This window comes from Harmonia axyridis, chromosome 6 (genome assembly GCF_914767665.1).
Source record: "Harmonia axyridis chromosome 6, icHarAxyr1.1, whole genome shotgun sequence".
NCBI lineage: Eukaryota > Metazoa > Arthropoda > Insecta > Coleoptera > Coccinellidae > Harmonia > Harmonia axyridis.
Window position 1 is genome coordinate 3724638 of NC_059506.1, and position 6898 is coordinate 3731535.

The 6898-nt window shown below is 35.5% G+C and overlaps 1 long non-coding RNA gene across 1 annotated transcript; it reads left to right on the forward strand.

The window, feature by feature from the left end:
* Nucleotides 1-605: 605 nt before the first annotated feature.
* Nucleotides 606-991, forward strand: LOC123682054. The gene is made up of 2 exons (XR_006747768.1): nt 606-745; nt 819-991. It is a non-coding gene; the product is annotated as an uncharacterized LOC123682054 (long non-coding RNA).
* The last annotated feature ends 5907 nt before the right edge of the window (nt 992-6898 follow it).

A 6898-nucleotide genomic window follows, 5' to 3' on the forward strand; every position in this document is an offset into this window, starting at 1 on the left:
GGACATCATGGTTGTTCAATTCAGGAATGAAAAAGTTCGTAATCATGGCTCTATACCGATCACCATTGATTGTAACGTTCTGGTCATCATCGTTTCTGAAGAAGTACGGACCAATTATTCCACCAGCCCATAAATCGGACCAAACAGTCAGTTTTTCTGGATGTAACGGTGTTTAGACATACATTTGAGGATTAGCTTCACTCCAAATGCGGCAATTTTGTTTGTTGACGTAGCCATTCAACCAGAAGTGTGCTTCATCGCTCAATAAAATAAAATGGACGTGGTGGGCGATACGTATTCCGCACAGAACCATTATTTTCGAAATAAAATTGCACTAGTTGCAAGCGTTGTTCAGGCGTAAGTCTATTCATGATGAATTGCCAAATTAAACTGAGAATAAATCACTTGACAGCTGTTGAATCGGTCGCCATCTTGAACAGAAATGCCAACTTAAAGTTATATACCTCGAAAAAAAACACCCGTTACCTACACTTAGTGCGGATCATAATATACTTATATCTTTTCATCTAGCTTAGTTAATTCATTCAATGAATTCTCGAAATTAATGCTCAATAAAACATTCTTTCAGAGCGGTACCATTTCTTCTGCGATTTTTCAGGGTGACTGGGATGAAGCGGATCAAAAAACGAAAAAAATACTTATCACCATGATGACGAGATCTGTTCAACCATTGAGTTTGACGGTTGGTCCCTTCTTTGTGGTCAATTTGGAACTTTTTCTGAAGGTAGGTAAAGATAACTGAATAAGTAATTATTGTTGTAAAATATATGAATGATAATATACTCAATTTTTTTCAGATTACTAAAACTGTCTACTCATTAACCACTCTTTTCTTCTAAACTAGAGACGAATAGATTCGACCTTGCAGAAATACTTGAAATACAAATTGAGAATCATGCATTTATTATTATTTATTGATTGCACATTCAGGTTGATGGATTAATTAAAGGAATTCAATCATTACCTACTATATCTATCGCATTTAATTCAAGTTAACACTGAAGATTCAATAATTCTAAAAAAATTATTGATTATGTATAATAGAAGTTGCCTTATGTTATCAACTATCACAAAGAGCTGAGGAAGTTTTCATTCAATTTTTCAAAAATATTTCATGTACAAAAATGTTCATTCTCAACTAATTTCGAATTCATAAAAAAACATAACAATGTTTGATATCGAATGAAATGAAAATCAATAATCTAAAAAGCCCTCTCCTAGGATTACCTATGAACAGATTGTGATAAATATCTGACTAAAATACAGACCCATTTGAATAATTGTGGACACACAGTATTTGAATATCCATTAGGTATTCCAAAGAACTTTTTGCTCGTATTGAAGCCGGGTATGTAATGAAACTCTATGAGCTATTAGTGATCATATCGCTATGTAGATGTTTAGGCTTATGCCGTCGATCTAGACTCTAGACTGGAGCTATATCAGCGAAAGGTAAATCTTAGGTGATCATCCCAAACATCCTTCAAAGGATAATGAATATTATCCATAAGTGGTTCACTAGGAAAGATATTATGTCTCTCAGTGGCGTACCCAGACATAAGCCTTAGGAGGGGGATAAAGAAAAAAAAATTCAAATTTTCCTTCTTTTGAAGAAGTTTTGCAAAGAGTTTTGCTTACTCATAATAAGATTGTGGTGTAATGTGCAGCAGTAGCTCGGTACATTTTCTTTTCCACTACGATGGGCTAAACTTCATGAACAAAATAATCCACTACCAAAATTTCCAATAAAAATATTTCTCATAGCCCCCCTTTAAAATGTTCGGAGGATGTTTTTAATGTAAACGTTAAAATCATTCTTCAGCAATATTTACTCAAAAAACTAACCAAAAAGATGTAAAATTGTACCAACCGTAAGAACAAAAAATGAAATTGTGAAATTGTGAAAACCTGTGAGAGATAACACGTTTCGGTGGTACTCCAAGATTAGTCGATTTATTCAGAGTGTTTTATCGTAAGATAATTTCATTTTCTGTTCTATGTGACTTACAAACTTCCACAATTTTTGATCGTACATAATTTGTATTGATTCCTTCAGGTATTATCTGTTGATATTGCTTTGGTTTGAATTATATTGTTTATTTTGAATCCTCGTTACCTCGGTTTTTAATTGATTCAGGCCTGACGCTCTGCATATGTTGCTTGAGATAATCTCGAGCACATTCTAAAGGGAGCCATACCCGATCTGACTTATTGTTTATTTTCACCTGTGTTTTTGATCCTCTGTTTTCTTTCATCCTATTCTCATCCTAGGCCCACCTTGTACGTTTATTTAAGTCTCACCGATCGGCCTCGGCTGAGTGAAGAGTGTATCCTTTGTTTTTCATCCTTTTTTTTTTTTTATTATTCGGAGTTCGATCATCCTAATAATGTCCAGCCAGCAAAGCAATAATCCCCGTCCGCTTCGGAGTAAGACAGGTGTAGCGGAGTCCCAAACCACTGGTTCATCGAATCAGTTGGACATAGTTTTGTCCAGATTGTCTATCCTTGACGGTATCGCTAGAGATATTGCTGAAATTAAGCAAGCACAGAAAGAGCTTTCAGATAAACTGAGCAGCTGTGTAAGAAGTGTAGAGGCACATGGCAAAATGTTGAAGCAGCATGCATCATCATTGCAGCAATTCAGTGGTGAGCTCATTGTCCTTAAAGCTTCCCATTCAGTTCTGAGGGAGGACGTTTCGGGGTTGAAGAATCAGTTGGGGTCAGTTGATGTTGTGGCGTTGGAGAAAGCTAGCCTTATATTGAAGAGTGAAGTGTTGACCTTGAAGGATATTGCTGGTTCTTCCATCTCGGCAGCGGCGGCTGGAGCCGATGGTTCTTTATTGTACGTTAATCCAGTCGAGTTACTGGATCGTGTTAAGCGAGCTAACAATCTCATTGTCCGAAATGTTCCTGAGTCAGTAGATGTTACAACAGATAAAGCTTTAATTCTTGATATTATTTCGAAGATCAGGGACGGCTCACCCAGCGATGTGATCTCTACCAGAAGACTCGGTAATTTGCGACAGGGGGCGCCCAGACTGGTTAAGGTGGAGTTTTCGAACCCGGCGGTACCTGCCAATATCTTACGTCATAGACGGGTCCTTGCTGCCTTTGAGAACTACAGGAGGATTTCAATAGATGATGATAAGACGCCACTTCAAATTAAGCAGCTTCAGGACCTTCGCAAGGAGCTTGAAAGAAAACGTTCTTCTGGGGAGACTGACCTGACTATTAAATACAGAAAGGGAATCCCTTCGATAATCAAAATACCGTCCTCAAAAAATTGAAGTCTAACTTGATTACGTTGCCACTCATTTATACGAATCTTGTTTCTATGAACTCGAAATTCGAAGAGTTATCTGTCTTCGCTTGTGATCGTGTTGGAATCGCCTGTTGGAATCAATTAACGCATGATTTTGTTGGAGCTGCGTCGGTGAGCGTGTTCAAGAATGGGTTCGACATCTGGTGGACAAGAGTTCTTGAATAAAGTCAAACATATTTTCAAATATCGGATGTTTCAGTATGTGTTGTTTTTCCTGAATTGTTTTGGTGTTATTTTTTCACATTAGGTTTTATTTTGTTAAGAGTTTTATAGTTTTATACTCAACTCTGTATCCAATGTAATAATAATAATAATAATAATAATAAAACTGTTGAAAGGGGCAAAAATTCATTATTTTCAAAAAAAATATATCTCGAAAACGGTAAGACTTTTATAATGGGAATTTTGTCATAGCAGGTGGGTTATTCTTTGATCTACATTCTCCATCGGTTTGACGTGGTCTTTACGGGACACCCTGTATAAGGTTGTAACACATAATGGATATTCCTCCTGGGGGGGATATATCCCCCTTATCCCCCCCCCCTTTGGGTACGCTACTGATGTCTCTATACCAACAGAAGATAATCGTTGTAGGTACACAGGGTACGGTGTACAGGGCCTTATCTAGGGTGTGACAAAGGTGGCACTTGCCACGGGCGCTATGTCCGCAGGGGCGCCCAAAAATATGAAAGAAAAAAATAGTGGAGCACCAGTCGAAATAATTCGAAAGATCAAAATTAGGTTTTTATATAAATATACAGAGTGGCCACTTTTTTAATGGGATTGTATTGGTAACTTTAAAAACATAAGAGTTAGAAGGTCGGTCAAATGGAGAAAAAGTTGCATGCATAGAAGCATTATCAAGCAGTCCAAACAAATCGAGATTATCAGGGCCGGTTATTGAGATATAAGAAAAATAAATTTTGTCATTTCGATTTTTCTTATTTTCCCACTTTATTTCAAATATTATCAAAAAATGTTACAGGAATTTTTTATTCGACAGTGAATTATCCTCAATTTGAGGTAATCAGATTTCGTATCCAACGTTTCGTACTCTCTGGGCCACCTTCAACCTCATTTTTTTCAATACGGACCTGCATATTTCAGTACACCTTTCGAAATAACTTTTAACGCTGAATTCAACTATATATCATACAATGTCATCCAAAATAGATTTTCAGGTGATTTTGACTGTTATCCAAATTTACTGGTGTGTATGTAAGAAAAAACAAGTCTATCAACGATATCAATGTTCTGAACCAATTTCAATTGTACCCAGAAAAAAAATCGAGAACTAGTGATTCCTCGCGAGAAGATTGAGAATGTATTGGAAGGTACTCAAGGAGACAAAACAAGCAAATGTATAAGAAGTATGGGTTCCAGAACCGTGAAGTGCATTTTACCTAATGGTGGACATTTCGAACACTTACTTCATTAATTTTCATTTACTTCCGAATAATCATTTGATTTTTCTTTCATTAAATGATACTTTTGTTAAATTATTATGAATTGAAATATGTAAATGATTATTACTGGTTTCTTGCTTTGATTCTGATATGTTCCATTAAGTCCAAGATGGTAAGTTGATTTTTTTATCGAAATGTATTGCATGTTGTCAATTAAACTAAAGGAACTTAAATGTAATACAGATCCGACCCAAAGAAAATTGGATAAGGGTCAAAATTACCTGAAAATCAACTTTGAATGACATTGTATGATATATCGTTGAATTCAGCGTTAGAAGTTATTTTGAAAAGTGTCATAAAATATGCAGGTCCGTATTGAAAAAAATGAGGTTGAGGGTGGCCCAGAGAGTACGAAACGTTGGATACGAAATCTGATTACGCCAAATAGAGGATAATTTACTGTCGAATAAGACTTTAATGGGATTGAATTTACCAATACAATCCCATTAAAAAAGTGGCCACCCTGTATACACCTCGCAACGAGCGATGCCGAGGAATCTGGAAACAATTCAAAAATATTTCTAGCTTACTAAGCCCAAAATAATTACAAGATCATCAAAACTTCAATTTAAGGTAAGTAATAATATAAATATGGCTATGTTCAAGCGTGCCGTAATCTAGTGATGAATATACTGAGTGCTCCAAAACGCACAGGTGGAAAACGGAATTCTGATACTGGGGTTCTTAGTAATTTCGCCCGAGGAATCGAATAGGCCTATCAGATTTTGGACACAAAGGGGCTTTTTTTTTATTTATTTTTATTTATTATTTTTTATTGCTTTTGATCGATTGTGAGCTCGCGCGGCACCCATTTTGCACACAGCTTTCTCATGTAAAAATATTCCTGAATGATATGATGTATACGTTCAGATGATATCTTCACAATGTCTGTTATCTCGATCAACTTCACTTTACGGTCATTCAAAATTATTTTGTGAACTTTTTTGATTAATATTACAATTAGAATAGTTTTATGCACTTTTGCAACGAACTGCAAAGCAGAGAGGTCATTTTCAACTTTGAAGCGAATTTTATCGTGTTTGTGATCTAGCATGTTTCAAGATCAAGAGTGTTTGAATTATCTTGCCATTTTGTGCATTGAAGCTGAGTTATTGCAAAAATTCGTGGAAAAAAGGCAAGAAGAAAATCTTCATTAAATTGATGATAAAAACTGTAATTGCGGTGTTATCTGAAAATCTTTTGAATGTTATGTAGAATACTATTGAATAAACACTCTGAAACAATAGATTGGTTCATTTCCAGATAGTCAAGTGTCTTAAGCAACTCCTGCGAAAATCACGTGTCAAATTTTTTTTTTTAAATCTCTTTACTCAGAGTGGCGGCAAATTGTTTTTGGCCTAGGGGAGGAAATGAGTCTAATCCGGCCCTGGGTGTAGTGATTGGTTTAGGTATTTGTTCACAAAATAAGAGGACATATTTATATTGAGGGGATTCTTTTTCATGAGTACTATCCAGAATTCTTATGAAAGCAAACAACAAGAACTTGACTTAAACTGAAAAAGTTATAAAACAAGGCGCAGAAAAACCATTTAGATATTTTTGAGATATTTTGATTTCTTATAATTGAACATTTGATGGATTGAAATGAGCTAACTAATGAATAGAACTCAAGATAGATAAGGTTATGCCTTATTGATCGCCAACCTCAACTAAAGAATGCACTTAGATGGATGGATGGTGGACAAGAATAAGAATTGACAACTTGAAACGGTCACAAAATTCGTGAACTTTTTGTGGAGCAGTATATTACTACCCCAGTTTCACATTGGAATAATTTTATAATTTTCATTTGAGGTGCTCGATACCCTTCTAAGAAAAAAACTTGGAGATATTTCATCTCTAATTAGATTAATTTTTATTTCAATAAATATGCTGCGAAGATTCCTAGGTCCTTTAGTGTGAGATACAATGCCACACCCAAAGTAAAGAAGTTTTGGACTCCAAACCACAGGTGGAAATGCTACTTGGCAACATATCAAATGAACTGGCCATACTGAACGATGCTCTGAAAAAATTGTAATTGTATATTGTTATTTTAACATAATTGAATAATTTCAAGAACTCAAAA